The sequence below is a fragment of the Lathyrus oleraceus genome, chromosome 3 (assembly GCF_024323335.1).
Source record: "Lathyrus oleraceus cultivar Zhongwan6 chromosome 3, CAAS_Psat_ZW6_1.0, whole genome shotgun sequence".
Lineage (NCBI taxonomy): Eukaryota > Viridiplantae > Streptophyta > Magnoliopsida > Fabales > Fabaceae > Lathyrus > Lathyrus oleraceus.
The window spans coordinates 485,609,825-485,627,153 of record NC_066581.1 but is presented as its reverse complement, the minus strand read 5'-3'; the positions used below and the strand labels follow the sequence as shown (position 1 = coordinate 485,627,153).

The 17,329-nt window shown below is 38.4% G+C and overlaps 62 non-coding genes across 62 annotated transcripts; all 62 read right to left on the bottom strand.

The window, feature by feature from the left end:
* Positions 1 to 96: 96 nt before the first annotated feature.
* Positions 97 to 215, bottom strand: LOC127134600 (5S ribosomal RNA). Its single transcript, XR_007808335.1, has one exon. It is a non-coding gene; the product is annotated as a 5S ribosomal RNA (ribosomal RNA).
* A 160-nt stretch (positions 216 to 375) lies between these two features.
* LOC127134605 (5S ribosomal RNA) lies at positions 376 to 494 on the bottom strand. The gene has a single exon (XR_007808340.1). It is a non-coding gene; the product is annotated as a 5S ribosomal RNA (ribosomal RNA).
* A 161-nt stretch (positions 495 to 655) lies between these two features.
* On the bottom strand, positions 656 to 773 carry LOC127134648 (5S ribosomal RNA). Its single transcript, XR_007808380.1, has one exon. It is a non-coding gene; the product is annotated as a 5S ribosomal RNA (ribosomal RNA).
* Positions 774 to 934: 161 nt separating this feature from the next.
* On the bottom strand, positions 935 to 1,053 carry LOC127134624 (5S ribosomal RNA). The gene has a single exon (XR_007808358.1). It is a non-coding gene; the product is annotated as a 5S ribosomal RNA (ribosomal RNA).
* Positions 1,054 to 1,213: 160 nt separating this feature from the next.
* LOC127134613 (5S ribosomal RNA) lies at positions 1,214 to 1,332 on the bottom strand. Its single transcript, XR_007808348.1, has one exon. It is a non-coding gene; the product is annotated as a 5S ribosomal RNA (ribosomal RNA).
* Positions 1,333 to 1,492: 160 nt separating this feature from the next.
* LOC127134621 (5S ribosomal RNA) lies at positions 1,493 to 1,611 on the bottom strand. The gene has a single exon (XR_007808355.1). It is a non-coding gene; the product is annotated as a 5S ribosomal RNA (ribosomal RNA).
* A 160-nt stretch (positions 1,612 to 1,771) lies between these two features.
* Positions 1,772 to 1,890, bottom strand: LOC127134644 (5S ribosomal RNA). The gene has a single exon (XR_007808377.1). It is a non-coding gene; the product is annotated as a 5S ribosomal RNA (ribosomal RNA).
* Positions 1,891 to 2,048: 158 nt separating this feature from the next.
* On the bottom strand, positions 2,049 to 2,167 carry LOC127134555 (5S ribosomal RNA). The gene has a single exon (XR_007808291.1). It is a non-coding gene; the product is annotated as a 5S ribosomal RNA (ribosomal RNA).
* A 161-nt stretch (positions 2,168 to 2,328) lies between these two features.
* Positions 2,329 to 2,447, bottom strand: LOC127134563 (5S ribosomal RNA). The gene has a single exon (XR_007808298.1). It is a non-coding gene; the product is annotated as a 5S ribosomal RNA (ribosomal RNA).
* A 160-nt stretch (positions 2,448 to 2,607) lies between these two features.
* LOC127134541 (5S ribosomal RNA) lies at positions 2,608 to 2,726 on the bottom strand. Its single transcript, XR_007808277.1, has one exon. It is a non-coding gene; the product is annotated as a 5S ribosomal RNA (ribosomal RNA).
* A 160-nt stretch (positions 2,727 to 2,886) lies between these two features.
* LOC127134633 (5S ribosomal RNA) lies at positions 2,887 to 3,005 on the bottom strand. The gene has a single exon (XR_007808366.1). It is a non-coding gene; the product is annotated as a 5S ribosomal RNA (ribosomal RNA).
* A 160-nt stretch (positions 3,006 to 3,165) lies between these two features.
* LOC127134617 (5S ribosomal RNA) lies at positions 3,166 to 3,284 on the bottom strand. Its single transcript, XR_007808351.1, has one exon. It is a non-coding gene; the product is annotated as a 5S ribosomal RNA (ribosomal RNA).
* Positions 3,285 to 3,444: 160 nt separating this feature from the next.
* On the bottom strand, positions 3,445 to 3,563 carry LOC127134610 (5S ribosomal RNA). The gene has a single exon (XR_007808345.1). It is a non-coding gene; the product is annotated as a 5S ribosomal RNA (ribosomal RNA).
* A 160-nt stretch (positions 3,564 to 3,723) lies between these two features.
* On the bottom strand, positions 3,724 to 3,842 carry LOC127134642 (5S ribosomal RNA). Its single transcript, XR_007808375.1, has one exon. It is a non-coding gene; the product is annotated as a 5S ribosomal RNA (ribosomal RNA).
* Positions 3,843 to 4,002: 160 nt separating this feature from the next.
* On the bottom strand, positions 4,003 to 4,121 carry LOC127134554 (5S ribosomal RNA). Its single transcript, XR_007808290.1, has one exon. It is a non-coding gene; the product is annotated as a 5S ribosomal RNA (ribosomal RNA).
* Positions 4,122 to 4,282: 161 nt separating this feature from the next.
* On the bottom strand, positions 4,283 to 4,401 carry LOC127134565 (5S ribosomal RNA). Its single transcript, XR_007808300.1, has one exon. It is a non-coding gene; the product is annotated as a 5S ribosomal RNA (ribosomal RNA).
* Positions 4,402 to 4,562: 161 nt separating this feature from the next.
* LOC127134536 (5S ribosomal RNA) lies at positions 4,563 to 4,681 on the bottom strand. Its single transcript, XR_007808273.1, has one exon. It is a non-coding gene; the product is annotated as a 5S ribosomal RNA (ribosomal RNA).
* A 160-nt stretch (positions 4,682 to 4,841) lies between these two features.
* LOC127134519 (5S ribosomal RNA) lies at positions 4,842 to 4,960 on the bottom strand. Its single transcript, XR_007808256.1, has one exon. It is a non-coding gene; the product is annotated as a 5S ribosomal RNA (ribosomal RNA).
* Positions 4,961 to 5,119: 159 nt separating this feature from the next.
* LOC127134518 (5S ribosomal RNA) lies at positions 5,120 to 5,238 on the bottom strand. The gene has a single exon (XR_007808255.1). It is a non-coding gene; the product is annotated as a 5S ribosomal RNA (ribosomal RNA).
* A 160-nt stretch (positions 5,239 to 5,398) lies between these two features.
* On the bottom strand, positions 5,399 to 5,517 carry LOC127134517 (5S ribosomal RNA). Its single transcript, XR_007808254.1, has one exon. It is a non-coding gene; the product is annotated as a 5S ribosomal RNA (ribosomal RNA).
* A 160-nt stretch (positions 5,518 to 5,677) lies between these two features.
* LOC127134516 (5S ribosomal RNA) lies at positions 5,678 to 5,796 on the bottom strand. The gene has a single exon (XR_007808253.1). It is a non-coding gene; the product is annotated as a 5S ribosomal RNA (ribosomal RNA).
* A 160-nt stretch (positions 5,797 to 5,956) lies between these two features.
* On the bottom strand, positions 5,957 to 6,075 carry LOC127134512 (5S ribosomal RNA). Its single transcript, XR_007808251.1, has one exon. It is a non-coding gene; the product is annotated as a 5S ribosomal RNA (ribosomal RNA).
* A 160-nt stretch (positions 6,076 to 6,235) lies between these two features.
* Positions 6,236 to 6,354, bottom strand: LOC127134511 (5S ribosomal RNA). Its single transcript, XR_007808250.1, has one exon. It is a non-coding gene; the product is annotated as a 5S ribosomal RNA (ribosomal RNA).
* A 160-nt stretch (positions 6,355 to 6,514) lies between these two features.
* Positions 6,515 to 6,633, bottom strand: LOC127134510 (5S ribosomal RNA). Its single transcript, XR_007808249.1, has one exon. It is a non-coding gene; the product is annotated as a 5S ribosomal RNA (ribosomal RNA).
* A 160-nt stretch (positions 6,634 to 6,793) lies between these two features.
* On the bottom strand, positions 6,794 to 6,912 carry LOC127134509 (5S ribosomal RNA). The gene has a single exon (XR_007808248.1). It is a non-coding gene; the product is annotated as a 5S ribosomal RNA (ribosomal RNA).
* Positions 6,913 to 7,072: 160 nt separating this feature from the next.
* On the bottom strand, positions 7,073 to 7,191 carry LOC127134508 (5S ribosomal RNA). Its single transcript, XR_007808247.1, has one exon. It is a non-coding gene; the product is annotated as a 5S ribosomal RNA (ribosomal RNA).
* Positions 7,192 to 7,351: 160 nt separating this feature from the next.
* On the bottom strand, positions 7,352 to 7,470 carry LOC127134507 (5S ribosomal RNA). Its single transcript, XR_007808245.1, has one exon. It is a non-coding gene; the product is annotated as a 5S ribosomal RNA (ribosomal RNA).
* Positions 7,471 to 7,630: 160 nt separating this feature from the next.
* LOC127134506 (5S ribosomal RNA) lies at positions 7,631 to 7,749 on the bottom strand. The gene has a single exon (XR_007808244.1). It is a non-coding gene; the product is annotated as a 5S ribosomal RNA (ribosomal RNA).
* Positions 7,750 to 7,909: 160 nt separating this feature from the next.
* LOC127134505 (5S ribosomal RNA) lies at positions 7,910 to 8,028 on the bottom strand. Its single transcript, XR_007808243.1, has one exon. It is a non-coding gene; the product is annotated as a 5S ribosomal RNA (ribosomal RNA).
* A 160-nt stretch (positions 8,029 to 8,188) lies between these two features.
* On the bottom strand, positions 8,189 to 8,307 carry LOC127134504 (5S ribosomal RNA). The gene has a single exon (XR_007808242.1). It is a non-coding gene; the product is annotated as a 5S ribosomal RNA (ribosomal RNA).
* A 160-nt stretch (positions 8,308 to 8,467) lies between these two features.
* On the bottom strand, positions 8,468 to 8,586 carry LOC127134503 (5S ribosomal RNA). Its single transcript, XR_007808241.1, has one exon. It is a non-coding gene; the product is annotated as a 5S ribosomal RNA (ribosomal RNA).
* Positions 8,587 to 8,745: 159 nt separating this feature from the next.
* Positions 8,746 to 8,864, bottom strand: LOC127134501 (5S ribosomal RNA). The gene has a single exon (XR_007808238.1). It is a non-coding gene; the product is annotated as a 5S ribosomal RNA (ribosomal RNA).
* A 160-nt stretch (positions 8,865 to 9,024) lies between these two features.
* Positions 9,025 to 9,143, bottom strand: LOC127134500 (5S ribosomal RNA). Its single transcript, XR_007808237.1, has one exon. It is a non-coding gene; the product is annotated as a 5S ribosomal RNA (ribosomal RNA).
* Positions 9,144 to 9,303: 160 nt separating this feature from the next.
* LOC127134499 (5S ribosomal RNA) lies at positions 9,304 to 9,422 on the bottom strand. Its single transcript, XR_007808236.1, has one exon. It is a non-coding gene; the product is annotated as a 5S ribosomal RNA (ribosomal RNA).
* Positions 9,423 to 9,582: 160 nt separating this feature from the next.
* Positions 9,583 to 9,701, bottom strand: LOC127134498 (5S ribosomal RNA). The gene has a single exon (XR_007808235.1). It is a non-coding gene; the product is annotated as a 5S ribosomal RNA (ribosomal RNA).
* A 160-nt stretch (positions 9,702 to 9,861) lies between these two features.
* Positions 9,862 to 9,980, bottom strand: LOC127134496 (5S ribosomal RNA). Its single transcript, XR_007808234.1, has one exon. It is a non-coding gene; the product is annotated as a 5S ribosomal RNA (ribosomal RNA).
* Positions 9,981 to 10,140: 160 nt separating this feature from the next.
* Positions 10,141 to 10,259, bottom strand: LOC127134553 (5S ribosomal RNA). Its single transcript, XR_007808289.1, has one exon. It is a non-coding gene; the product is annotated as a 5S ribosomal RNA (ribosomal RNA).
* A 160-nt stretch (positions 10,260 to 10,419) lies between these two features.
* On the bottom strand, positions 10,420 to 10,538 carry LOC127134495 (5S ribosomal RNA). Its single transcript, XR_007808233.1, has one exon. It is a non-coding gene; the product is annotated as a 5S ribosomal RNA (ribosomal RNA).
* Positions 10,539 to 10,697: 159 nt separating this feature from the next.
* Positions 10,698 to 10,816, bottom strand: LOC127134494 (5S ribosomal RNA). The gene has a single exon (XR_007808232.1). It is a non-coding gene; the product is annotated as a 5S ribosomal RNA (ribosomal RNA).
* Positions 10,817 to 10,976: 160 nt separating this feature from the next.
* Positions 10,977 to 11,095, bottom strand: LOC127134493 (5S ribosomal RNA). The gene has a single exon (XR_007808231.1). It is a non-coding gene; the product is annotated as a 5S ribosomal RNA (ribosomal RNA).
* A 160-nt stretch (positions 11,096 to 11,255) lies between these two features.
* LOC127134492 (5S ribosomal RNA) lies at positions 11,256 to 11,374 on the bottom strand. Its single transcript, XR_007808230.1, has one exon. It is a non-coding gene; the product is annotated as a 5S ribosomal RNA (ribosomal RNA).
* A 161-nt stretch (positions 11,375 to 11,535) lies between these two features.
* LOC127134491 (5S ribosomal RNA) lies at positions 11,536 to 11,654 on the bottom strand. The gene has a single exon (XR_007808228.1). It is a non-coding gene; the product is annotated as a 5S ribosomal RNA (ribosomal RNA).
* A 160-nt stretch (positions 11,655 to 11,814) lies between these two features.
* On the bottom strand, positions 11,815 to 11,933 carry LOC127134489 (5S ribosomal RNA). The gene has a single exon (XR_007808226.1). It is a non-coding gene; the product is annotated as a 5S ribosomal RNA (ribosomal RNA).
* Positions 11,934 to 12,094: 161 nt separating this feature from the next.
* Positions 12,095 to 12,213, bottom strand: LOC127134488 (5S ribosomal RNA). The gene has a single exon (XR_007808225.1). It is a non-coding gene; the product is annotated as a 5S ribosomal RNA (ribosomal RNA).
* A 160-nt stretch (positions 12,214 to 12,373) lies between these two features.
* LOC127134487 (5S ribosomal RNA) lies at positions 12,374 to 12,492 on the bottom strand. Its single transcript, XR_007808224.1, has one exon. It is a non-coding gene; the product is annotated as a 5S ribosomal RNA (ribosomal RNA).
* Positions 12,493 to 12,652: 160 nt separating this feature from the next.
* On the bottom strand, positions 12,653 to 12,771 carry LOC127134485 (5S ribosomal RNA). Its single transcript, XR_007808223.1, has one exon. It is a non-coding gene; the product is annotated as a 5S ribosomal RNA (ribosomal RNA).
* Positions 12,772 to 12,932: 161 nt separating this feature from the next.
* On the bottom strand, positions 12,933 to 13,051 carry LOC127134484 (5S ribosomal RNA). Its single transcript, XR_007808222.1, has one exon. It is a non-coding gene; the product is annotated as a 5S ribosomal RNA (ribosomal RNA).
* Positions 13,052 to 13,211: 160 nt separating this feature from the next.
* On the bottom strand, positions 13,212 to 13,330 carry LOC127134482 (5S ribosomal RNA). Its single transcript, XR_007808220.1, has one exon. It is a non-coding gene; the product is annotated as a 5S ribosomal RNA (ribosomal RNA).
* Positions 13,331 to 13,490: 160 nt separating this feature from the next.
* LOC127134481 (5S ribosomal RNA) lies at positions 13,491 to 13,609 on the bottom strand. Its single transcript, XR_007808219.1, has one exon. It is a non-coding gene; the product is annotated as a 5S ribosomal RNA (ribosomal RNA).
* Positions 13,610 to 13,770: 161 nt separating this feature from the next.
* LOC127134480 (5S ribosomal RNA) lies at positions 13,771 to 13,889 on the bottom strand. Its single transcript, XR_007808218.1, has one exon. It is a non-coding gene; the product is annotated as a 5S ribosomal RNA (ribosomal RNA).
* A 161-nt stretch (positions 13,890 to 14,050) lies between these two features.
* On the bottom strand, positions 14,051 to 14,169 carry LOC127134479 (5S ribosomal RNA). Its single transcript, XR_007808217.1, has one exon. It is a non-coding gene; the product is annotated as a 5S ribosomal RNA (ribosomal RNA).
* Positions 14,170 to 14,330: 161 nt separating this feature from the next.
* Positions 14,331 to 14,449, bottom strand: LOC127134478 (5S ribosomal RNA). The gene has a single exon (XR_007808216.1). It is a non-coding gene; the product is annotated as a 5S ribosomal RNA (ribosomal RNA).
* Positions 14,450 to 14,609: 160 nt separating this feature from the next.
* On the bottom strand, positions 14,610 to 14,728 carry LOC127134476 (5S ribosomal RNA). Its single transcript, XR_007808214.1, has one exon. It is a non-coding gene; the product is annotated as a 5S ribosomal RNA (ribosomal RNA).
* Positions 14,729 to 14,889: 161 nt separating this feature from the next.
* LOC127134475 (5S ribosomal RNA) lies at positions 14,890 to 15,008 on the bottom strand. Its single transcript, XR_007808213.1, has one exon. It is a non-coding gene; the product is annotated as a 5S ribosomal RNA (ribosomal RNA).
* A 160-nt stretch (positions 15,009 to 15,168) lies between these two features.
* On the bottom strand, positions 15,169 to 15,287 carry LOC127134474 (5S ribosomal RNA). The gene has a single exon (XR_007808212.1). It is a non-coding gene; the product is annotated as a 5S ribosomal RNA (ribosomal RNA).
* Positions 15,288 to 15,447: 160 nt separating this feature from the next.
* LOC127134473 (5S ribosomal RNA) lies at positions 15,448 to 15,566 on the bottom strand. Its single transcript, XR_007808211.1, has one exon. It is a non-coding gene; the product is annotated as a 5S ribosomal RNA (ribosomal RNA).
* A 160-nt stretch (positions 15,567 to 15,726) lies between these two features.
* LOC127134472 (5S ribosomal RNA) lies at positions 15,727 to 15,845 on the bottom strand. The gene has a single exon (XR_007808210.1). It is a non-coding gene; the product is annotated as a 5S ribosomal RNA (ribosomal RNA).
* Positions 15,846 to 16,005: 160 nt separating this feature from the next.
* Positions 16,006 to 16,124, bottom strand: LOC127134471 (5S ribosomal RNA). The gene has a single exon (XR_007808209.1). It is a non-coding gene; the product is annotated as a 5S ribosomal RNA (ribosomal RNA).
* Positions 16,125 to 16,285: 161 nt separating this feature from the next.
* On the bottom strand, positions 16,286 to 16,404 carry LOC127134469 (5S ribosomal RNA). Its single transcript, XR_007808208.1, has one exon. It is a non-coding gene; the product is annotated as a 5S ribosomal RNA (ribosomal RNA).
* Positions 16,405 to 16,564: 160 nt separating this feature from the next.
* Positions 16,565 to 16,683, bottom strand: LOC127134468 (5S ribosomal RNA). Its single transcript, XR_007808207.1, has one exon. It is a non-coding gene; the product is annotated as a 5S ribosomal RNA (ribosomal RNA).
* Positions 16,684 to 16,843: 160 nt separating this feature from the next.
* On the bottom strand, positions 16,844 to 16,962 carry LOC127134467 (5S ribosomal RNA). Its single transcript, XR_007808206.1, has one exon. It is a non-coding gene; the product is annotated as a 5S ribosomal RNA (ribosomal RNA).
* Positions 16,963 to 17,122: 160 nt separating this feature from the next.
* On the bottom strand, positions 17,123 to 17,241 carry LOC127134466 (5S ribosomal RNA). Its single transcript, XR_007808205.1, has one exon. It is a non-coding gene; the product is annotated as a 5S ribosomal RNA (ribosomal RNA).
* Positions 17,242 to 17,329: the final 88 nt, after the last annotated feature.

The following is a 17,329-nucleotide window of genomic DNA, read 5'->3' as shown; positions in this document are numbered from 1 at the left end:
TAATTAACGCTGAAATATTTGTTTTCTCCTACTTCTTTCGATTCTTTTACGCCGATTAACAAAAATAGATAGAAGTATTTAAAAAATCGCAAAAAAGAGGTGCAACACAAGGACTTCCCAGGAGGTCACCCATCCTAGTACTACTCTCGCCCAAGCACGCTTAACTGCGGAGTTTTGATGGGATCCGGTGCATTAGTGCTGGTATGATCGCACCTGATATTGAATGCGCTTTAATTGTATATATTTTATTTCTTTCACTTATTAACGGCAAAACAAACATAATTAACGCTAAAATATTTGTTTTCTCCTACTTCTTTCGATTCTTTTACGCCGATTAACAAAAATAGATACAAGTATTTAAAAAATCGCAAAAAAGAGGTGCAACACAAGGACTTCCCAGGAGGTCACCCATCCTAGTACTACTCTCGCCCAAGCTCGCTTAACTGCGGAGTTCTGATGGGATCCGGTGCATTAGTGCTGGTATGATCACACCTGATATCAAATGCGCTTTAATAGTATATATTTTATTTCTTTCACTTATTAACGGCAAAACAGACATAATTAACGCTGAAATATTTATTTTCTCCTACTTCTTTCGATTCTTTTACGCCGATTAACAAAAATAGATACAAGTATTTAAAAAATCACAAAAAAAGAGGTGCAACACAAGGACTTCCCCAAGGTCACCCATCCTAGTACTACTCTCGCCCAAGCACGCTTAACTGCGGAGTTCTGATGGGATCCGGTGCATTAGTGCTGGTATGATTGCACCTGATATCGAATGCGCTTTAATTGTATATATTTTATTTCTTTCACTTATTAACGGCAAAACAGACATAATTAACGTTGAAATATTTGTTTTCTCCTACTTCTTTCGATTCTTTTACGCCGATTAACAAAAATAGATACAAGTATTTAAAAAATCACAAAAAAAGAGGTGCAACACAAGGACTTCCCATGAGGTCACCCATCCTAGTACTACTCTCGCCCAAGCACACTTAACTGCGGAGTTCTGATGGGATCCGGTGCATTAGTGCTGGTATGATGGCACCTAATATCGAATGCGCTTTAATTGTATATATTTTATTTCTTTCACTTATTAACGGCAAAACAGACATAATTAACGCTGAAATATTTGTTTTCTCCTACTTCTTTCGATTCTTTTACGCCGATTAACAAAAATAAATAGAAGTATTTAAAAAATCGCAAAAAAGAGGTGCAACACAAGGACTTCCCAGTAGGTCACCCATCCTAGTACTACTCTCGCCCAAGCATGCTTAACTGCGGAGTTCTGATGGGATCCGGTGCATTAGTGCTGGTATGATCGCACCTGATATCGAATGCGCTTTAATTGTATATATTTTATTTCTTTCACTTATTAACGGCAAAACACACATAATTAACGCTGAAATATTTGTTTTCTCCTACTTCTTTCGATTCTTTTACGCCGATTAACAAAAATAGATAGAAGTATTTAAAAAATCGCAAAAAAGAGGTGCAACACAAGGACTTCCCAGGAGGTCACCCATCCTAGTACTACTCTCGCCCAAGCACACTTAACTACGGAGTTTTGATGGGATCCGGTGCATTAGTGCTGGTATGATCGCACCTGATATTGAATGCGCTTTAATTGTATATATTTTATTTCTTTCACTTATTAACGGCAAAACAGACATAATTAACGCTGAAATATTTGTTTTCTCCTACTTCTTTCGATTCTTTTACGCCGATTAACAAAAATAGATACAAGTATTTAAAAAATCGCAAAAAAGAGGTGCAAAACAAGGACTTCCCAGGAGGTCACTCATCCTAGTACTACTCTCGCCCAAGCACGCTTAACTGCGGAGTTCTGATGGGATCCGGTGCATTAGTGCTGGTATGATCACACCTGATATCGAATGCGCTTTAATTGTATATATTTTATTTCTTTCACTTATAAACGGAAAAACAGACATAATTAACGCTGAAATATTTATTTTCTCCTACTTCTTTCGATTCTTACACCGATTAACAAAAATAGATACAAGTATTTAAAAAATCAAAAAAAAGAGGTGCAACACAAGGACTTCCCAGGAGGTCACCCATCCTAGTACTACTCTCGCCCAAGCACACTTAACTGCGGAGTTCTGATGGGATCCGGTGCATTAGTGCTGGTATGATCGCACCTGATATCGAATGCGCTTTAATTGTATATATTTTATTTCTTTCACTTATTAACGGCAAAACAGACATAACTAACGCTGAAATATTTGTTTTCTCCTACTTCTTTCGATTCTTTTACGCCGATTAACAAAAATAGATACAAGTATTTAAAAAATCGCAAAAAAAGAGGTGCAACACAAGGACTTCCCATGAGGTCACCCATCCTAGTACTACTCTCGCCCAAGCACACTTAACTGCGGAGTTCTGATGGGATCCGGTGCATTAGTGCTGGTATGATCGCACCTGATATCGAATGCGCTTTAATTGTATATATTTTATTTCTTTCACTTATTAACGGCAAAACAGACATAATTAACGCTGAAATATTTGTTTTCTCCTACTTCTTTCGATTCTTTTACGCCGATTAACAAAAATAGATACAAGTATTTAAAAAATCGCAAAAAAGAGATGCAACACAAGGACTTCCCAGGAGGTCACCCATCCTAGTACTACTCTCGCCCAAGCACGCTTAACTGCGGAGTTCTGATGGGATCCGGTGCATTAGTGCTGGTATGATCGCACCTGATATCGAATGCGCTTTAATTGTATATATTTTATTTCTTTCACTTATTAACGGCAAAACAGACATAATTAACGCTGAAATATTTGTTTTCTCCTACTTCTTTCGATTCTTTTACGCCGATTAACAAAAATAGATACAAGTATTTAAAAAATCGCAAAAAAGGGGTGCAACACAAGGACTTCCCAGGAGGTCACCCATCCTAGTACTACTCTCGCCCAATCACGCTTAACTGCGGAGTTCTGATGGGATCCGGTGCATTAGTGCTGGTATGATCGCACCTAATATCGAATGCGCTTTAATTGTATATATTTTATTTCTTTCACTTATTAACGGCAAAACAGACATAATTAACGCTGAAATATTTGTTTTCTCCTACTTCTTTCGATTCTTTTATGCCGATTAACAAAAATAGATACAAGTATTTAAAAAATCGCAAAAAAGAGATGCAACACAAGGACTTCCCAGGAGGTCACCCATCCTAGTACTACTCTCGCCCAAGCACGCTTAACTGCGGAGTTCTGATGGGATCCGGTGCATTAGTGCTGGTATGATGGCACCTGATATCGAATGCGCTTTAATTGTATATATTTTATTTCTTTCACTTATTAACGGCAAAACAGACATAATTAACGCTGAAATATTTGTTTTCTCCTACTTCTTTCGATTCTTTTACGCCGATTAACAAAAATAGATACAAGTATTTAAAAAATCGCAAAAAAGAGGTGCAACACAAGGACTTCCCAGGAGGTCACCCATCCTAGTACTACTCTCGCCCAATCACGCTTAACTGCGGAGTTCTGATGGGATCCGGTGCATTAGTGCTGGTATGATCGCACCTGATATCGAATGCGCTTTAATTGTATATATTTTATTTCTTTCACTTATTAACGGCAAAACACACATAACTAACGCTGAAATATTTGTTTTCTCCTACTTCTTTGGATTCTTTTACGCCAATTAACAAAAATAGATACAAGTATTTAAAAAATCGCAAAAAAGAGGTGCAACACAAGGACTTCCCAATAGGTCACCCATCCTAGTACTACTCTCGCCCAAGCTCGCTTAACTGCGGAGTTCTGATGGGATCCGGTGCATTAGTGCTGGTATGATCACACCTGATATCGAATGCGCTTTAATAGTATATATTTTATTTCTTTCACTTATTAACGGCAAAACAAACATAATTAACGCTGAAATATTTGTTTTCTCCTACTTCTTTCGATTCTTTTACGCCGATTAACAAAAATAGATACAAGTATTTAAAAAATCGCAAAAAAGAGGTGCAACACAAGGACTTCCCAGGAGGTCACCCATCCTAGTACTACTCTCGCCCAAGCACGCTTAACTGCGGAGTTCTGATGGGATCCGGTGCATTAGTGCTGGTATGATCACACCTGATATCGAATGCGCTTTAATTGTATATATTTTATTTCTTTCACTTATTAACGGCAAAACAGACATAATTAACGCTGAAATATTTGTTTTCTCCTACTTCTTTCGATTCTTTTACGCCGATTAACAAAAATAGATACAAGTATTTAAAAAATCGCAAAAAAAGAGGTGCAACACAAGGACTTCCCAGGAGGTCACCCATCCTAGTACTACTCTGGCCCAAGCACGCTTAACTGCGGAGTTCTGATGGGATCCGGTGCATTAGTGCTGGTATGATCGCACCTGATATCGAATGCGCTTTAATTGTATATATTTTATTTCTTTCACTTATTAACGGCAAAACAGACATAATTAACGCTGAAATATTTGTTTTCTCCTACTTCTTTCGATTCTTTTACGCCGATTAACAAAAATAGATACAAGTATTTAAAAAATCACAAAAAAAGAGGTGCAACACAAGGACTTCCCATGAGGTCACCCATCCTAGTACTACTCTCGCCCAAGCACGCTTAACTGCGGAGTTCTGATGGGATCCGGTGCATTAGTGCTGGTATGATCGCACCTGATATCGAATGCGCTTTAATTGTATATATTTTATTTCTTTCACTTATTAACGGCAAAACAGACATAATTAACGCTGAAATATTTGTTTTCTCCTACTTCTTTCGATTCTTTTACGCCGATTAACAAAAATAGATACAAGTATTTAAAAAATCGCAAAAAAGAGGTGCAACACAAGGACTTCCCAGGAGGTCACCCATCCTAGTACTACTCTCGCCCAAGCACGCTTAACTGCGGAGTTCTGATGGGATCCGGTGCATTAGTGCTGGTATGATCGCACCTGATATCGAATGCGCTTTAATTGTATATATTTTATTTCTTTCACTTATTAACGGCAAAACAGACATAATTAACGCTGAAATATTTGTTTTCTCCTACTTCTTTCGATTCTTTTACGCCGATTAACAAAAATAGATACAAGTATTTAAAAAATCGCAAAAAGAGGTGCAACACAAGGACTTCCCAGGAGGTCACCCATCCTAGTACTACTCTCGCCCAAGCACGCTTAACTGCGGAGTTCTGATGGGATCCGGTGCATTAGTGCTGGTATGATCGCACCTGATATCGAATGCGCTTTAATTGTATATATTTTATTTCTTTCACTTATTAACGGCAAAACAGACATAATTAACGCTGAAATATTTGTTTTCTCCTACTTCTTTCGATTCTTTTACGCCGATTAACAAAAATAGATACAAGTATTTAAAAAATCGCAAAAAAGAGGTGCAACACAAGGACTTCCCAGGAGGTCACCCATCCTAGTACTACTCTCGCCCAAGCACGCTTAACTGCGGAGTTCTGATGGGATCCGGTGCATTAGTGCTGGTATGATCGCACCTGATATCGAATGCGCTTTAATTGTATATATTTTATTTCTTTCACTTATTAACGGCAAAACAGACATAATTAACGCTGAAATATTTGTTTTCTCCTACTTCTTTCGATTCTTTTACGCCGATTAACAAAAATAGATACAAGTATTTAAAAAATCCAAAAAAAGAGGTGCAACACAAGGACTTCCCAGGAGGTCACCCATCCTAGTACTACTCTCGCCCAAGCACGCTTAACTGCGGAGTTCTGATGGGATCCGGTGCATTAGTGCTGGTATGATCGCACCTGATATCGAATGCGCTTTAATTGTATATATTTTATTTCTTTCACTTATTAACGGCAAAACAGACATAATTAACGCTGAAATATTTGTTTTCTCCTACTTCTTTCGATTCTTTTACGCCGATTAACAAAAATAGATACAAGTATTTAAAAAATCGCAAAAAAGAGGTGCAACACAAGGACTTCCCAGGAGGTCACCCATCCTAGTACTACTCTCGCCCAAGCACGCTTAACTGCGGAGTTCTGATGGGATCCGGTGCATTAGTGCTGGTATGATCGCACCTGATATCGAATGCGCTTTAATTGTATATATTTTATTTCTTTCACTTATTAACGGCAAAACAGACATAATTAACGCTGAAATATTTGTTTTCTCCTACTTCTTTCGATTCTTTTACGCCGATTAACAAAAATAGATACAAGTATTTAAAAAATCGCAAAAAAGAGGTGCAACACAAGGACTTCCCAGGAGGTCACCCATCCTAGTACTACTCTCGCCCAAGCACGCTTAACTGCGGAGTTCTGATGGGATCCGGTGCATTAGTGCTGGTATGATCGCACCTGATATCGAATGCGCTTTAATTGTATATATTTTATTTCTTTCACTTATTAACGGCAAAACAGACATAATTAACGCTGAAATATTTGTTTTCTCCTACTTCTTTCGATTCTTTTACGCCGATTAACAAAAATAGATACAAGTATTTAAAAAATCGCAAAAAAGAGGTGCAACACAAGGACTTCCCAGGAGGTCACCCATCCTAGTACTACTCTCGCCCAAGCACGCTTAACTGCGGAGTTCTGATGGGATCCGGTGCATTAGTGCTGGTATGATCGCACCTGATATCGAATGCGCTTTAATTGTATATATTTTATTTCTTTCACTTATTAACGGCAAAACAGACATAATTAACGCTGAAATATTTGTTTTCTCCTACTTCTTTCCATTCTTTTACGCCGATTAACAAAAATAGATACAAGTATTTAAAAAATCGCAAAAAAGAGGTGCAACACAAGGACTTCCCAGGAGGTCACCCATCCTAGTACTACTCTCGCCCAAGCACGCTTAACTGCGGAGTTCTGATGGGATCCGGTGCATTAGTGCTGGTATGATCGCACCTGATATCGAATGCGCTTTAATTGTATATATTTTATTTCTTTCACTTATTAACGGCAAAACAGACATAATTAACGCTGAAATATTTGTTTTCTCCTACTTCTTTCCATTCTTTTACGCCGATTAACAAAAATAGATACAAGTATTTAAAAAATCGCAAAAAAGAGGTGCAACACAAGGACTTCCCAGGAGGTCACCCATCCTAGTACTACTCTCGCCCAAGCACGCTTAACTGCGGAGTTCTGATGGGATCCGGTGCATTAGTGCTGGTATGATCGCACCTGATATCGAATGCGCTTTAATTGTATATATTTTATTTCTTTCACTTATTAACGGCAAAACAGACATAATTAACGCTGAAATATTTGTTTTCTCCTACTTCTTTCGATTCTTTTACGCCGATTAACAAAAATAGATACAAGTATTTAAAAAATCGCAAAAAAGAGGTGCAACACAAGGACTTCCCAGGAGGTCACCCATCCTAGTACTACTCTCGCCCAAGCACGCTTAACTGCGGAGTTCTGATGGGATCCGGTGCATTAGTGCTGGTATGATCGCACCTGATATCGAATGCGCTTTAATTGTATATATTTTATTTCTTTCACTTATTAACGGCAAAACAGACATAATTAACGCTGAAATATTTGTTTTCTCCTACTTCTTTCGATTCTTTTACGCCGATTAACAAAAATAGATACAAGTATTTAAAAAATCGCAAAAAAGAGGTGCAACACAAGGACTTCCCAGGAGGTCACCCATCCTAGTACTACTCTCGCCCAAGCACGCTTAACTGCGGAGTTCTGATGGGATCCGGTGCATTAGTGCTGGTATGATCGCACCTGATATCGAATGCGCTTTAATTGTATATATTTTATTTCTTTCACTTATTAACGGCAAAACAGACATAATTAACGCTGAAATATTTGTTTTCTCCTACTTCTTTCGATTCTTTTACGCCGATTAACAAAAATAGATACAAGTATTTAAAAAATCGCAAAAAAGAGGTGCAACACAAGGACTTCCCAGGAGGTCACCCATCCTAGTACTACTCTCGCCCAAGCACGCTTAACTGCGGAGTTCTGATGGGATCCGGTGCATTAGTGCTGGTATGATCGCACCTGATATCGAATGCGCTTTAATTGTATATATTTTATTTCTTTCACTTATTAACGGCAAAACAGACATAATTAACGCTGAAATATTTGTTTTCTCCTACTTCTTTCGATTCTTTTACGCCGATTAACAAAAATAGATACAAGTATTTAAAAAATCGCAAAAAAGAGGTGCAACACAAGGACTTCCCAGGAGGTCACCCATCCTAGTACTACTCTCGCCCAAGCACGCTTAACTGCGGAGTTCTGATGGGATCCGGTGCATTAGTGCTGGTATGATCGCACCTGATATCGAATGCGCTTTAATTGTATATATTTTATTTCTTTCACTTATTAACGGCAAAACAGACATAATTAACGCTGAAATATTTGTTTTCTCCTACTTCTTTCGATTCTTTTACGCCGATTAACAAAAATAGATACAAGTATTTAAAAAATCCCAAAAAAGAGGTGCAACACAAGGACTTCCCAGGAGGTCACCCATCCTAGTACTACTCTCGCCCAAGCACGCTTAACTGCGGAGTTCTGATGGGATCCGGTGCATTAGTGCTGGTATGATCGCACCTGATATCGAATGCGCTTTAATTGTATATATTTTATTTCTTTCACTTATTAACGGCAAAACAGACATAATTAACGCTGAAATATTTGTTTTCTCCTACTTCTTTCCATTCTTTTACGCCGATTAACAAAAATAGATACAAGTATTTAAAAAATCCAAAAAAGAGGTGCAACACAAGGACTTCCCAGGAGGTCACCCATCCTAGTACTACTCTCGCCCAAGCACGCTTAACTGCGGAGTTCTGATGGGATCCGGTGCATTAGTGCTGGTATGATCGCACCTGATATCGAATGCGCTTTAATTGTATATATTTTATTTCTTTCACTTATTAACGGCAAAACAGACATAATTAACGCTGAAATATTTGTTTTCTCCTACTTCTTTCCATTCTTTTACGCCGATTAACAAAAATAGATACAAGTATTTAAAAAATCGCAAAAAAGAGGTGCAACACAAGGACTTCCCAGGAGGTCACCCATCCTAGTACTACTCTCGCCCAAGCACGCTTAACTGCGGAGTTCTGATGGGATCCGGTGCATTAGTGCTGGTATGATCGCACCTGATATCGAATGCGCTTTAATTGTATATATTTTATTTCTTTCACTTATTAACGGCAAAACAGACATAATTAACGCTGAAATATTTGTTTTCTCCTACTTCTTTCGATTCTTTTACGCCGATTAACAAAAATAGATACAAGTATTTAAAAAATCCCAAAAAAGAGGTGCAACACAAGGACTTCCCAGGAGGTCACCCATCCTAGTACTACTCTCGCCCAAGCACGCTTAACTGCGGAGTTCTGATGGGATCCGGTGCATTAGTGCTGGTATGATCGCACCTGATATCGAATGCGCTTTAATTGTATATATTTTATTTCTTTCACTTATTAACGGCAAAACAGACATAATTAACGCTGAAATATTTGTTTTCTCCTACTTCTTTCCATTCTTTTACGCCGATTAACAAAAATAGATACAAGTATTTAAAAAATCCCAAAAAAGAGGTGCAACACAAGGACTTCCCAGGAGGTCACCCATCCTAGTACTACTCTCGCCCAAGCACGCTTAACTGCGGAGTTCTGATGGGATCCGGTGCATTAGTGCTGGTATGATCGCACCTGATATCGAATGCGCTTTAATTGTATATATTTTATTTCTTTCACTTATTAACGGCAAAACAGACATAATTAACGCTGAAATATTTGTTTTCTCCTACTTCTTTCGATTCTTTTACGCCGATTAACAAAAATAGATACAAGTATTTAAAAAATCGCAAAAAAGAGGTGCAACACAAGGACTTCCCAGGAGGTCACCCATCCTAGTACTACTCTCGCCCAAGCACGCTTAACTGCGGAGTTCTGATGGGATCCGGTGCATTAGTGCTGGTATGATCGCACCTGATATCGAATGCGCTTTAATTGTATATATTTTATTTCTTTCACTTATTAACGGCAAAACAGACATAATTAACGCTGAAATATTTGTTTTCTCCTACTTCTTTCGATTCTTTTACGCCGATTAACAAAAATAGATACAAGTATTTAAAAAATCGCAAAAAAGAGGTGCAACACAAGGACTTCCCAGGAGGTCACCCATCCTAGTACTACTCTCGCCCAAGCACGCTTAACTGCGGAGTTCTGATGGGATCCGGTGCATTAGTGCTGGTATGATCACACCTGATATCGAATGCGCTTTAATTGTATATATTTTATTTCTTTCACTTATTAACGGCAAAACAGACATAATTAACGCTGAAATATTTGTTTTCTCCTACTTCTTTCCATTCTTTTACGCCGATTAACAAAAATAGATACAAGTATTTAAAAAATCGCAAAAAAGAGGTGCAACACAAGGACTTCCCAGGAGGTCACCCATCCTAGTACTACTCTCGCCCAAGCACGCTTAACTGCGGAGTTCTGATGGGATCCGGTGCATTAGTGCTGGTATGATCGCACCTGATATCGAATGCGCTTTAATTGTATATATTTTATTTCTTTCACTTATTAACGGCAAAACAGACATAATTAACGCTGAAATATTTGTTTTCTCCTACTTCTTTCCATTCTTTTACGCCGATTAACAAAATAGATACAAGTATTTAAAAAATCCCAAAAAAGAGGTGCAACACAAGGACTTCCCAGGAGGTCACCCATCCTAGTACTACTCTCGCCCAAGCACGCTTAACTGCGGAGTTCTGATGGGATCCGGTGCATTAGTGCTGGTATGATCGCACCTGATATCGAATGCGCTTTAATTGTATATATTTTATTTCTTTCACTTATTAACGGCAAAACAGACATAATTAACGCTGAAATATTTGTTTTCTCCTACTTCTTTCCATTCTTTTACGCCGATTAACAAAAATAGATACAAGTATTTAAAAAATCGCAAAAAAGAGGTGCAACACAAGGACTTCCCAGGAGGTCACCCATCCTAGTACTACTCTCGCCCAAGCACGCTTAACTGCGGAGTTCTGATGGGATCCGGTGCATTAGTGCTGGTATGATCGCACCTGATATCGAATGCGCTTTAATTGTATATATTTTATTTCTTTCACTTATTAACGGCAAAACAGACATAATTAACGCTGAAATATTTGTTTTCTCCTACTTCTTTCCATTCTTTTACGCCGATTAACAAAAATAGATACAAGTATTTAAAAAATCACAAAAAAGAGGTGCAACACAAGGACTTCCCAGGAGGTCACCCATCCTAGTACTACTCTCGCCCAAGCACGCTTAACTGCGGAGTTCTGATGGGATCCGGTGCATTAGTGCTGGTATGATCGCACCTGATATCGAATGCGCTTTAATTGTATATATTTTATTTCTTTCACTTATTAACGGCAAAACAGACATAATTAACGCTGAAATATTTGTTTTCTCCTACTTCTTTCCATTCTTTTACGCCGATTAACAAAAATAGATACAAGTATTTAAAAAATCCCAAAAAAAGAGGTGCAACACAAGGACTTCCCAGGAGGTCACCCATCCTAGTACTACTCTCGCCCAAGCACGCTTAACTGCGGAGTTCTGATGGGATCCGGTGCATTAGTGCTGGTATGATCGCACCTGATATCGAATGCGCTTTAATTGTATATATTTTATTTCTTTCACTTATTAACGGCAAAACAGACATAATTAACGCTGAAATATTTGTTTTCTCCTACTTCTTTCGATTCTTTTACGCCGATTAACAAAAATAGATACAAGTATTTAAAAAATCGCAAAAAAGAGGTGCAACACAAGGACTTCCCAGGAGGTCACCCATCCTAGTACTACTCTCGCCCAAGCACGCTTAACTGCGGAGTTCTGATGGGATCCGGTGCATTAGTGCTGGTATGATCGCACCTGATATCGAATGCGCTTTAATTGTATATATTTTATTTCTTTCACTTATTAACGGCAAAACAGACATAATTAACGCTGAAATATTTGTTTTCTCCTACTTCTTTCCATTCTTTTACGCCGATTAACAAAAATAGATACAAGTATTTAAAAAATCGCAAAAAAAGAGGTGCAACACAAGGACTTCCCAGGAGGTCACCCATCCTAGTACTACTCTCGCCCAAGCACGCTTAACTGCGGAGTTCTGATGGGATCCGGTGCATTAGTGCTGGTATGATCGCACCTGATATCGAATGCGCTTTAATTGTATATATTTTATTTCTTTCACTTATTAACGGCAAAACAGACATAATTAACGCTGAAATATTTGTTTTCTCCTACTTCTTTCCATTCTTTTACGCCGATTAACAAAAATAGATACAAGTATTTAAAAAATCGCAAAAAAGAGGTGCAACACAAGGACTTCCCAGGAGGTCACCCATCCTAGTACTACTCTCGCCCAAGCACGCTTAACTGCGGAGTTCTGATGGGATCCGGTGCATTAGTGCTGGTATGATCGCACCTGATATCGAATGCGCTTTAATTGTATATATTTTATTTCTTTCACTTATTAACGGCAAAACAGACATAATTAACGCTGAAATATTTGTTTTCTCCTACTTCTTTCCATTCTTTTACGCCGATTAACAAAAATAGATACAAGTATTTAAAAAATCGCAAAAAAGAGGTGCAACACAAGGACTTCCCAGGAGGTCACCCATCCTAGTACTACTCTCGCCCAAGCACGCTTAACTGCGGAGTTCTGATGGGATCCGGTGCATTAGTGCTGGTATGATCGCACCTGATATCGAATGCGCTTTAATTGTATATATTTTATTTCTTTCACTTATTAACGGCAAAACAGACATAATTAACGCTGAAATATTTGTTTTCTCCTACTTCTTTCGATTCTTTTACGCCGATTAACAAAAATAGATACAAGTATTTAAAAAATCGCAAAAAAAGAGGTGCAACACAAGGACTTCCCAGGAGGTCACCCATCCTAGTACTACTCTCGCCCAAGCACGCTTAACTGCGGAGTTCTGATGGGATCCGGTGCATTAGTGCTGGTATGATCGCACCTGATATCGAATGCGCTTTAATTGTATATATTTTATTTCTTTCACTTATTAACGGCAAAACAGACATAATTAACGCTGAAATATTTGTTTTCTCCTACTTCTTTCGATTCTTTTACGCCGATTAACAAAAATAGATACAAGTATTTAAAAAATCCCAAAAAAGAGGTGCAACACAAGGACTTCCCAGGAGGTCACCCATCCTAGTACTACTCTCGCCCAAGCACGCTTAACTGCGGAGTTCTGATGGGATCCGGTGCATTAGTGCTGGTATGATCGCACCTGATATCGAATGCGCTTTAATTGTATATATTTTATTTCTTTCACTTATTAACGGCAAAACAGACATAATTAACGCTGAAATATTTGTTTTCTCCTACTTCTTTCCATTCTTTTACGCCGATTAACAAAAATAGATACAAGTATTTAAAAAATCCCAAAAAAGAGGTGCAACACAAGGACTTCCCAGGAGGTCACCCATCCTAGTACTACTCTCGCCCAAGCACGCTTAACTGCGGAGTTCTGATGGGATCCGGTGCATTAGTGCTGGTATGATCGCACCTGATATCGAATGCGCTTTAATTGTATATATTTTATTTCTTTCACTTATTAACGGCAAAACAGACATAATTAACGCTGAAATATTTGTTTTCTCCTACTTCTTTCCATTCTTTTACGCCGATTAACAAAAATAGATACAAGTATTTAAAAAATCCCAAAAAAAGAGGTGCAACACAAGGACTTCCCAGGAGGTCACCCATCCTAGTACTACTCTCGCCCAAGCACGCTTAACTGCGGAGTTCTGATGGGATCCGGTGCATTAGTGCTGGTATGATCGCACCTGATATCGAATGCGCTTTAATTGTATATATTTTATTTCTTTCACTTATTAACGGCAAAACAGACATAATTAACGCTGAAATATTTGTTTTCTCCTACTTCTTTCGATTCTTTTACGCCGATTAACAAAAATAGATACAAGTATTTAAAAAATCGCAAAAAAAGAGGTGCAACACAAGGACTTCCCAGGAGGTCACCCATCCTAGTACTACTCTCGCCCAAGCACGCTTAACTGCGGAGTTCTGATGGGATCCGGTGCATTAGTGCTGGTATGATCGCACCTGATATCGAATGCGCTTTAATTGTATATATTTTATTTCTTTCACTTATTAACGGCAAAACAGACATAATTAACGCTGAAATATTTGTTTTCTCCTACTTCTTTCCATTCTTTTACGCCGATTAACAAAAATAGATACAAGTATTTAAAAAATCGCAAAAAAAGAGGTGCAACACAAGGACTTCCCAGGAGGTCACCCATCCTAGTACTACTCTCGCCCAAGCACGCTTAACTGCGGAGTTCTGATGGGATCCGGTGCATTAGTGCTGGTATGATCGCACCTGATATCGAATGCGCTTTAATTGTATATATTTTATTTCTTTCACTTATTAACGGCAAAACAGACATAATTAACGCTGAAATATTTGTTTTCTCCTACTTCTTTCCATTCTTTTACGCCGATTAACAAAAATAGATACAAGTATTTAAAAAATCCCAAAAAAGAGGTGCAACACAAGGACTTCCCAGGAGGTCACCCATCCTAGTACTACTCTCGCCCAAGCACGCTTAACTGCGGAGTTCTGATGGGATCCGGTGCATTAGTGCTGGTATGATCGCACCTGATATCGAATGCGCTTTAATTGTATATATTTTATTTCTTTCACTTATTAACGGCAAAACAGACATAATTAACGCTGAAATATTTGTTTTCTCCTACTTCTTTCCATTCTTTTACGCCGATTAACAAAAATAGATACAAGTATTTAAAAAATCCCAAAAAAAGAGGTGCAACACAAGGACTTCCCAGGAGGTCACCCATCCTAGTACTACTCTCGCCCAAGCACGCTTAACTGCGGAGTTCTGATGGGATCCGGTGCATTAGTGCTGGTATGATCGCACCTGATATCGAATGCGCTTTAATTGTATATATTTTATTTCTTTCACTTATTAACGGCAAAACAGACATAATTAACGCTGAAATATTTGTTTTCTCCTACTTCTTTCCATTCTTTTACGCCGATTAACAAAAATAGATACAAGTATTTAAAAAATCGCAAAAAAGAGGTGCAACACAAGGACTTCCCAGGAGGTCACCCATCCTAGTACTACTCTCGCCCAAGCACGCTTAACTGCGGAGTTCTGATGGGATCCGGTGCATTAGTGCTGGTATGATCGCACCTGATATCGAATGCGCTTTAATTGTATATATTTTATTTCTTTCACTTATTAACGGCAAAACAGACATAATTAACGCTGAAATATTTGTTTTCTCCTACTTCTTTCCATTCTTTTACGCCGATTAACAAAAATAGATACAAGTATTTAAAAAATCCCAAAAAAGAGGTGCAACACAAGGACTTCCCAGGAGGTCACCCATCCTAGTACTACTCTCGCCCAAGCACGCTTAACTGCGGAGTTCTGATGGGATCCGGTGCATTAGTGCTGGTATGATCGCACCTGATATCGAATGCGCTTTAATTGTATATATTTTATTTCTTTCACTTATTAACGGCAAAACAGACATAATTAACGCTGAAATATTTGTTTTCTCCTACTTCTTTCCATTCTTTTACGCCGATTAACAAAAATAGATACAAGTATTTAAAAAATCCCAAAAAAGAGGTGCAACACAAGGACTTCCCAGGAGGTCACCCATCCTAGTACTACTCTCGCCCAAGCACGCTTAACTGCGGAGTTCTGATGGGATCCGGTGCATTAGTGCTGGTATGATCGCACCTGATATCGAATGCGCTTTAATTGTATATATTTTATTTCTTTCACTTATTAACGGCAAAACAGACATAATTAACGCTGAAATATTTGTTTTCTCCTACTTCTTTCCATTCTTTTACGCCGATTAACAAAAATAGATACAAGTATTTAAAAAATCGCAAAAAAGAGGTGCAACACAAGGACTTCCCAGGAGGTCACCCATCCTAGTACTACTCTCGCCCAAGCACGCTTAACTGCGGAGTTCTGATGGGATCCGGTGCATTAGTGCTGGTATGATCGCACCTGATATCGAATGCGCTTTAATTGTATATATTTTATTTCTTTCACTTATTAACGGCAAAACAGACATAATTAACGCTGAAATATTTGTTTTCTCCTACTTCTTTCCATTCTTTTACGCCGATTAACAAAAATAGATACAAGTATTTAAAAAATCCCAAAAAAAGAGGTGCAACACAAGGACTTCCCAGGAGGTCACCCATCCTAGTACTACTCTCGCCCAAGCACGCTTAACTGCGGAGTTCTGATGGGATCCGGTGCATTAGTGCTGGTATGATCGCACCTGATATCGAATGCGCTTTAATTGTATATATTTTATTTCTTTCACTTATTAACGGCAAAACAGACATAATTAACGCTGAAATATTTGTTTTCTCCTACTTCTTTCCATTCTTTTACGCCGATTAACAAAAATAGATACAAGTATTTAAAAAATCGCAAAAAAGAGGTGCAACACAAGGACTTCCCAGGAGGTCACCCATCCTAGTACTACTCTCGCCCAAGCACGCTTAACTGCGGAGTTCTGATGGGATCCGGTGCATTAGTGCTGGTATGATCGCACCTGATATCGAATGCGCTTTAATTGTATATATTTTATTTCTTTCACTTATTAACGGCAAAACAGACATAATTAACGCTGAAATATTTGTTTTCTCCTACTTCTTTCCATTCTTTTACGCCGATTAACAAAAATAGATACAAGTATTTAAAAAATCCCAAAAAAGAGGTGCAACACAAGGACTTCCCAGGAGGTCACCCATCCTAGTACTACTCTCGCCCAAGCACGCTTAACTGCGGAGTTCTGATGGGATCCGGTGCATTAGTGCTGGTATGATCGCACCTGATATCGAATGCGCTTTAATTGTATATATTTTATTTCTTTCACTTATTAACGGCAAAACAGACATAATTAACGCTGAAATATTTGTTTTCTCCTACTTCTTTCCATTCTTTTACGCCGATTAACAAAAATAGATACAAGTATTTAAAAAATCCCAAAAAAGAGGTGCAACACAAGGACTTCCCAGGAGGTCACCCATCCTAGTACTACTCTCGCCCAAGCACGCTTAACTGCGGAGTTCTGATGGGATCCGGTGCATTAGTGCTGGTATGATCGCACCTGATATCGAATGCGCTTTAATTGTATATATTTTATTTCTTTCACTTATTAACGGCAAAACAGACATAATTAACGCTGAAATATTTGTTT